Source organism: Gekko japonicus, unplaced genomic scaffold (genome assembly GCF_001447785.1).
Source record: "Gekko japonicus isolate JY-2015 unplaced genomic scaffold, Gekko_japonicus_V1.1 scaffold3267, whole genome shotgun sequence".
Classification (NCBI taxonomy): Eukaryota; Metazoa; Chordata; class Lepidosauria; order Squamata; family Gekkonidae; genus Gekko; species Gekko japonicus.
The window spans coordinates 71,163-77,688 of record NW_015169276.1 but is presented as its reverse complement, the minus strand read 5'-3'; the positions used below and the strand labels follow the sequence as shown (position 1 = coordinate 77,688).

At 48.8% G+C, this 6,526-nt stretch overlaps 1 protein-coding gene across 1 annotated transcript in view; it reads left to right on the top strand.

The window, feature by feature from the left end:
* The window catches only part of ARHGAP27 (Rho GTPase activating protein 27), a 78,679-nt gene that overhangs the window by 1,271 nt on the left and 70,882 nt on the right, over window positions 1-6,526 (top strand). The window lies entirely within an intron of this gene.

The window sequence follows — 6,526 nt, the reverse complement described above, 5'->3', positions numbered from 1 at the left end:
TCTTGCCAGCGGGGGAGCCTCGCCAGGCTCCGGGATCTGTTCTTTGATGTGCGCGCGCACCGCCAGCACGTCACCCGAAGTGACGTGCGACGTCAATCACGTTGAAGGCGTGGCCCCAATCGGCGGAGGGAAAACCATAGAGTTTTCCCTCCGAGGATTGGGGCCACGCCCCCAACGTGATTGACGTGGTTGCGTCACCTCTGGTGACGCAGCCACGCTGCGCTTCGGGGGGGTGGAGTTCCCCCCGGGGCCCGATTCTGAGGCGGCGGAAATCGGGCCTCCAAAGCGGGGGTTTACCCGCCACCTGCCCCCACTTGGCAGCCCCACCCCCAAAGCACGCGACTTGCCCAGCGTCAGCACGTCACTCGGAAGTGACGCGGGTGCGTCGGGCGCGTTGGGGGCGGTCATCCGAGGGAAAACTCTATGGTGATGGTTGTGGCCCCGCCCCCGGCGTGCCCGACGTGGTTGCGTCACTTCCGGAGCAGCACTGGAGTCCCCCACTCTACATACAGGAAGGCCTTGGCAACCCTAGTGCAATGTTATATTTATCAGGGTCCACAAAGTGGTGAACATGAAAACAGTCGCTCAGATAGAAATGCATCATGTCATAAACCTCTGTCTTGTCCCCCCTTAGTCATCTCTTTTCTAAACTGAAAGTCCCAGACAGGGAAGGTGCTCCAGCGGCTGCACAGGGCTTGAAAGGCCAAGACCAGCCCCTTGAATTGAGCCTGGAAGCAAATTGGAAGCCAGTGTAGGAGAAACAGGACTGGAGTGAGATGCTCCCGACAACCAGTGTTCCCTCTAAGCTGAGTTGTTGTGAGCTAGCTCAGAGTTCTTTAGCCTACGGCTCAAGCATTTTTGTCTTAGCTCAGGAAGGATGGCTCCAGAGCAAACTAATTTATGCAGTGGCCAAATCGCTGGCTCACAACTTTAATGCCAGTAGCTCACAATATAAGAATATGGAATATTTGCTCACAAGACTTCACGGCTTAGAGGGAACATTGCCGACAACTCCATTCCTGTTATGGTTGCCAGCTCCATATTGGGAAATACCTGGAGATTTTGAGGGTGGAGCCTGAGAAGGGCGGGGTTTGGAGAGGGACTTCAGTGGGGTAGAATGCCGTAGAGTCCGGCTCCTGAAGAGGCCATTTTCTCCCGGTGAGCTGTTTTCTGTTACCTGGGGATCGGTTGTAAAAGCGGGAGATCTCCGGCCACCAGCTGGAGGTTGGCAGCCCTAACTCCAGTCGACACTCTGGCTGCAGCATTCTGTGCCAACTGTAGCTTCCAGATAGTCTTCATGGGCAGCCCCACGTGGAACACACTGCAGTAATCTAGTCAAGATGTTACTAGGCCATGCGCCACAGGGGCAAGGTCTTTTCTGCACAGGAAGGGCCACGGCTGGCTCACTCTGCAAAGTTGGTGAATGCGTCCCTGACCACCACTGCTACCTGTTTATCCAACAAGAGGCCTGGGTCCAGGAGCACCCCTAAGCCACAAACCGGCTCCTTTAGAGGGAGTGCTACCCCATCCAGTACAGGGGATAGGCCATTTCCCAAGCCAGACCTTCCCCCCACCCAGGGGTCATTTCGTAGAAAAAGAGGTGCAGGAGCTCATTAGCATAACTTATTTGCATATGCCACACCCCCTGACATCACCGGAAGTGTGTCAGAAGGCAACACCCACCGCTCAGGCTCCACTGGACTGTTTTGGATTTTTTGGATTGCTAGCTATTGGGGGGGGGGGAGAAATGTGCAGATCTGTCCTCACAGAGGAGGGGGAGCTTGTACCTGAATAAAACTTGGTCTTAAAGGTGCCACTGGACTGTTTTGGGCCAGAGGGAGGGCTCTGCAACTTACCTGGCTGCTTCTTGCTCTGACTGAGGGCTGCTGGGAGCAGGGGGTGGGGCTTGTTGCATGTGCCTGCCCCCTGGGCTCTTTACTGCCGGAGCTCCGCTCCTGTGCGCTCCTGCAGGAAATGACCCCTGCCCCCACCAAAGGGTTGCCAGGTCTGGGTTGGAAAATACCTGGAGACTTTGGGGTTGGATCCGGGAGAGGGCGGGGCTTGGGGAGGGGCCTCAGTAGGGTACAGTTCAAAGCAGCCATTTCCCCCAGGGGAGCTGATCTCTGTCACCTGGAGATCAGTCGTAAAAGCGGGAGATCTCCAGGCCCGCCCTGGAGGCTGGCACCCCCGCCCCACCAGGATCACCTGCATTTTGTCAGGATTTTGTATGGCCACTGGTGCTTCACAATGGCAAACTGAAACTAAGCCTTGCTGTCTGTGATCAGGTTAAGGTCTGTCTAGTCCAGTCAGGGTTGCCAGCTCTGGGTCGGGAAATAACGAGATTTTGGGGGGTGGAACCTGAGGAGGGGCCTCAGCAGTAGTGTTCCCTCTAAGCTGTGGAGTCTTGTGAGCAAAAAGTCTACTTTGGCGAGCAACCGGCATTAAAGCTGTGAGCGAGCCATTTGGCTGCTGCATGAATTAGTTTGCTCTGGAGTGCCATCCTTCCCGACTGAAGACAAAAATGTGTGAGCTGGAGGCTCAAAAATGGTGAGCTGGCTCACACTAACTCAGCTTAGAGGGAACACTAGGCTCAAAAAACCTTTGTCCAGCCCAGGAGAAAACCATGGTTGGCCAAATAATGCAGCTATAGGGGAAATACCTGGGGCTAATATACAGACAGACAGACACACACACAGCTCAAGATGGGTGGCTGTGTGATTCTGTCTGTAGCAGCAGAAAAGAGCCAGAGTCCAGGAGCACTTAGAAGACTAACAAAATTTGTGGCAGGGGAGGAGCTTTCCTGAGACACTGCTTACTTCTTCAGATCTCTGTAGAATGTTCTACCCAGTTTTTCAGGAAATTAATGTACAACACTTCTACCTATTTATAAGTTTTATAAAAGCCATTCAGCCGTAGAAGAATGCTTGACTGGGGGTATGTGTTTCTGTATCTGAAAATACAAAACTATTGATGGATATTGGATAATACATTGCTATGTTTGACAAAAGTATACGTGAAAGATCCTGGAACACCAATAGGTCCTAGGAAATTACCTGGAAGACCAAAAAAAAATTAAGAAAAATAACAGCTTGCACTCAAAGGAATAGAGAAGATAATTTTAATTTATTGTCTCCTTTTAATACTTCTATTGTTTGTTTTTCTTTCATTTTATTACTACAGTTCTGAATAGAGACATTGTATTTTCTCTATCAAGGTTTGTCTAAAAAAGTTATCTTTACTGAAAAAATACCCAGATTTTTCCTTCTACCCCCCCTATATTTGTCCTAAAAAGCTTTTTTTCTTCTTGAAAACAGTTATTGAGACGTTTTAAATCCATATATAACCTAGAAATATTAATATTGATCGGGCTGCAACAAAAATAACTCCTTTGTAGCTGAAAAGCGCACTTCATGATCAACAGGTTCAGTAACTACGATCACAGGAAAATAAATACCAGACTCAACACTATTGTGTTAAGGACTTACCAGCAAAAACTTGGAAAATGACAGAGACCAAAAAAATAAAAATGGAAAGTCGCCTTGAGAAAGGTAGTTATAACTGTTTTAAATAAAATAAAGAAATAAAAATTCACAATACATGGTATACTGGTTGGACTACAGCTCAGGTGGTGCATTTACTAAAAATTCCAATCATTCCAAAAGATTTCAGCACTATGTAGAGGCAGAAACTTGGAGTGCCATTTGCCAACATGGTGCCATAGCCTGGTCAATCGTAAATAATTGAACAACACAGGCAAAGGGACTCACCTCTCCTGCCCTCACTGCCCCCCCTTAGCACCCTCCTAGGTAATCCCACCGCCCCCTAAAGGCGGTACCACCCTCATCAATAATCACTGATCTAGCCTATTCCTCCAGTTCTGGTCAGCCCTCAGACTCTGGGGAACTTTTAAAAAAAGACATGAAGGAACTACTTCTTCACCCAAAGAGTAATTCACTCGTGGAATTCACTGACACATGAAGTGGTGGCAGCTATAAGCACAGACACTTCAAGACCACCACCAACGGGTGACTGCAAAGCAATACCGCTGGGTTACGCTGACTGGCCATTTGAACATCGGGGCCATAGCATCCCCCTCGTTGACTCAATGTGATGTACAATAGGGAGCGAGTATGTGAGTCGCGGTAGATCCTTGGGAGTTGCCCACTGTAATTAATTGTTCTAAATTGTTTTAACCGTATTTTATTGCACTGTGTGCCCTAATTGTGTAACTGTGGTGTTGTCTTACACCTATGTCCTGTAAGCCGCCCTGAGCCCGCGTGCGGGGAGGGCGGGATATAAATGCAATTAAATAAATAAATAAGAGGAGATTCCATATGAGCCGGCCCTGTTCTGGCCCCACTGGTAGACCTCCTGATGGCACCTGGGTTTTGCCCACTGTGTGACACAGTGTTGGACTGGATGGGTCTGATCCAACATGGCTTCTCTTACGTTCTTATGTAAAGGCTTTGTTCATCTCCCAGCACCTGGACACCAGGCCTGAGCTTCTCTGACTCACGGGGGATCCAGTCTTTATGTATGTATGGGGATATCTATACCTTGCGTTTCTCCCCAGCTGGAACCCAAAGTAGCTTACAGCATCATTCCCCCCCTCTTCTATTTTATCCTCACAGCAACAGCCCTTGAGGTAGGTTTGGCTGACAGCAAAGATGACTGGCCAAAGTCACCCAGCGAGCTTCCATGGCAGAGGAGAGATTCTGAATCTCCCAGTTCAAACATCATACCATGTGGGCTGGCAAGAAGTAGCCACTGTTAGGCCTTATTCCCCATTAACTTGTCTGAAGTAGCCACTGTTAGGCCTTATTCCCCATTAACTTGTCTGATCTTTTTTTACCGTCTGCACTAGTGGCCATTGCAGTATTTGTGGTGATGAATTCTGTAAGTTAAGAACATAAGAGATGCCAATGTTGGATCAGGCCAAAGGCCCATCCAGTCCAACACTCTGTATCACACAGTGGCCAGAAATACCAGGTGCCATCAGGAGGTCCACCAGTGGGGCCAGGACATTAGAAGCCCTCCCACTGTTGACCCCCCCAAGCACCAAGAAGACAGAGCATCACTTGCCCCAGAGCCCCTATCTGTACCTTGTGGCTAATAGCCACTGATGGACCTCTGCTCCAGATGCTTCTCTAATTCCCTTTTGAAGCCGTCCATGTTTGTAGCCGCCACCACCTCCTGTGGCAGTGAATTCCAAGTGTTAATCACTCTTTGGGTGAAGAAGGACTTCCTCTTATCCGTTCTAACCCGACCGCTCAGCAATTTCATGGAGTGCCCACGAGTTCTTGTCTTGTGAGAAAGGGAGAAAAGTACCTCATTCTCTACCTGCTCTTTCCCATGCATGATCTTATAAACCTCAATCATGTCAGTTGGAATGTACTTCATCATGCAAGGAAAAACACTCTGAGTCCCAAACCCAGGCGTATGTAGGTGTTGGTGGCCTTGGGGGGAGGGGGGGTTGTCTTCTCCTTTAGCATGTGGTTTGGCTCCCTTTCTTGAGATGCACATAGCCCCTTGATTCAAACTCTGATTCAAGCTGTTCAGATGCAACTGATCTCTGCCTGTGGCAGGATGAGGTGTGGGTTGGTTGCCTGAGTTGATCAGAGAGGAGCTGGTGGCTCAGGGGAAGGAGGTGACTTTTGTCCACTCTAATTCTGCGGGATCCGCTTCATCTCTTGATCAGGCACCATGCCAGAAACTGAGGCTGAACTAGCACTCTGCCCTAAAATCTGATTCAAGCTGTTCAAAACCAGTGCCCAGTCTAGCAAACAGAAATAAAGAAGAATGCAGATAATGTTACCTACTAAGTTTTGTTTTAGAGAAATATGACGGATAAGATGGAGGAAGATTTGGAGGGGGTGGGAGCACTGCGGGAAGCCAGAAGAAGGGAGGGAAGAAAGGGGGGGGAAGGGTATATAATGAATGATGAAATGTTTTAATGTTGGACATTTTGTTATATCCTGATAATAAAATGTTTTTTTTTTGGGGGGGGGGAAGAAATAAAGAAGAATGCCTCTCTGATACCCAAGGCTCCCTCTAAGCGGTGGAGCCTTGTGAGCAAAAATTCTACGTTGTGAGCTACTGGCATTAAAGTTGTGAGCAGGTGATCTGGCTGCTGCATAAATTAGTTTTCTCTGGAGCCATCCTTCCTGAGCTGAGACAAAAATGTGTGAGCCAGAGGTTAAAAAACTGTGAGCTAGCTCACATTAACTCAGCTTAGAGGGAACACTGCCTCTGACCATGTGCAGAAAGCTTTCATCTCATCTTTGAATTCCTGGAACCAGCCTTTCAAATCTATGTGTGTATTTAAACATGAGACTGGAGAAACCGAGCATACGGAGGGAGAGTGGAACCTTGTACTCTGCCCCCCCCCGCCACCCTTGCCCTCCACCTCTATGTCTTTGCCCCAAAGGCAGCGAAACACCTGCATGTTATTTATTTATTTATTTATTTATTATATTTATACCCCGCCCATCCTGCGAACAGGCTCAGGGCAGGTAACAAGAGCGGT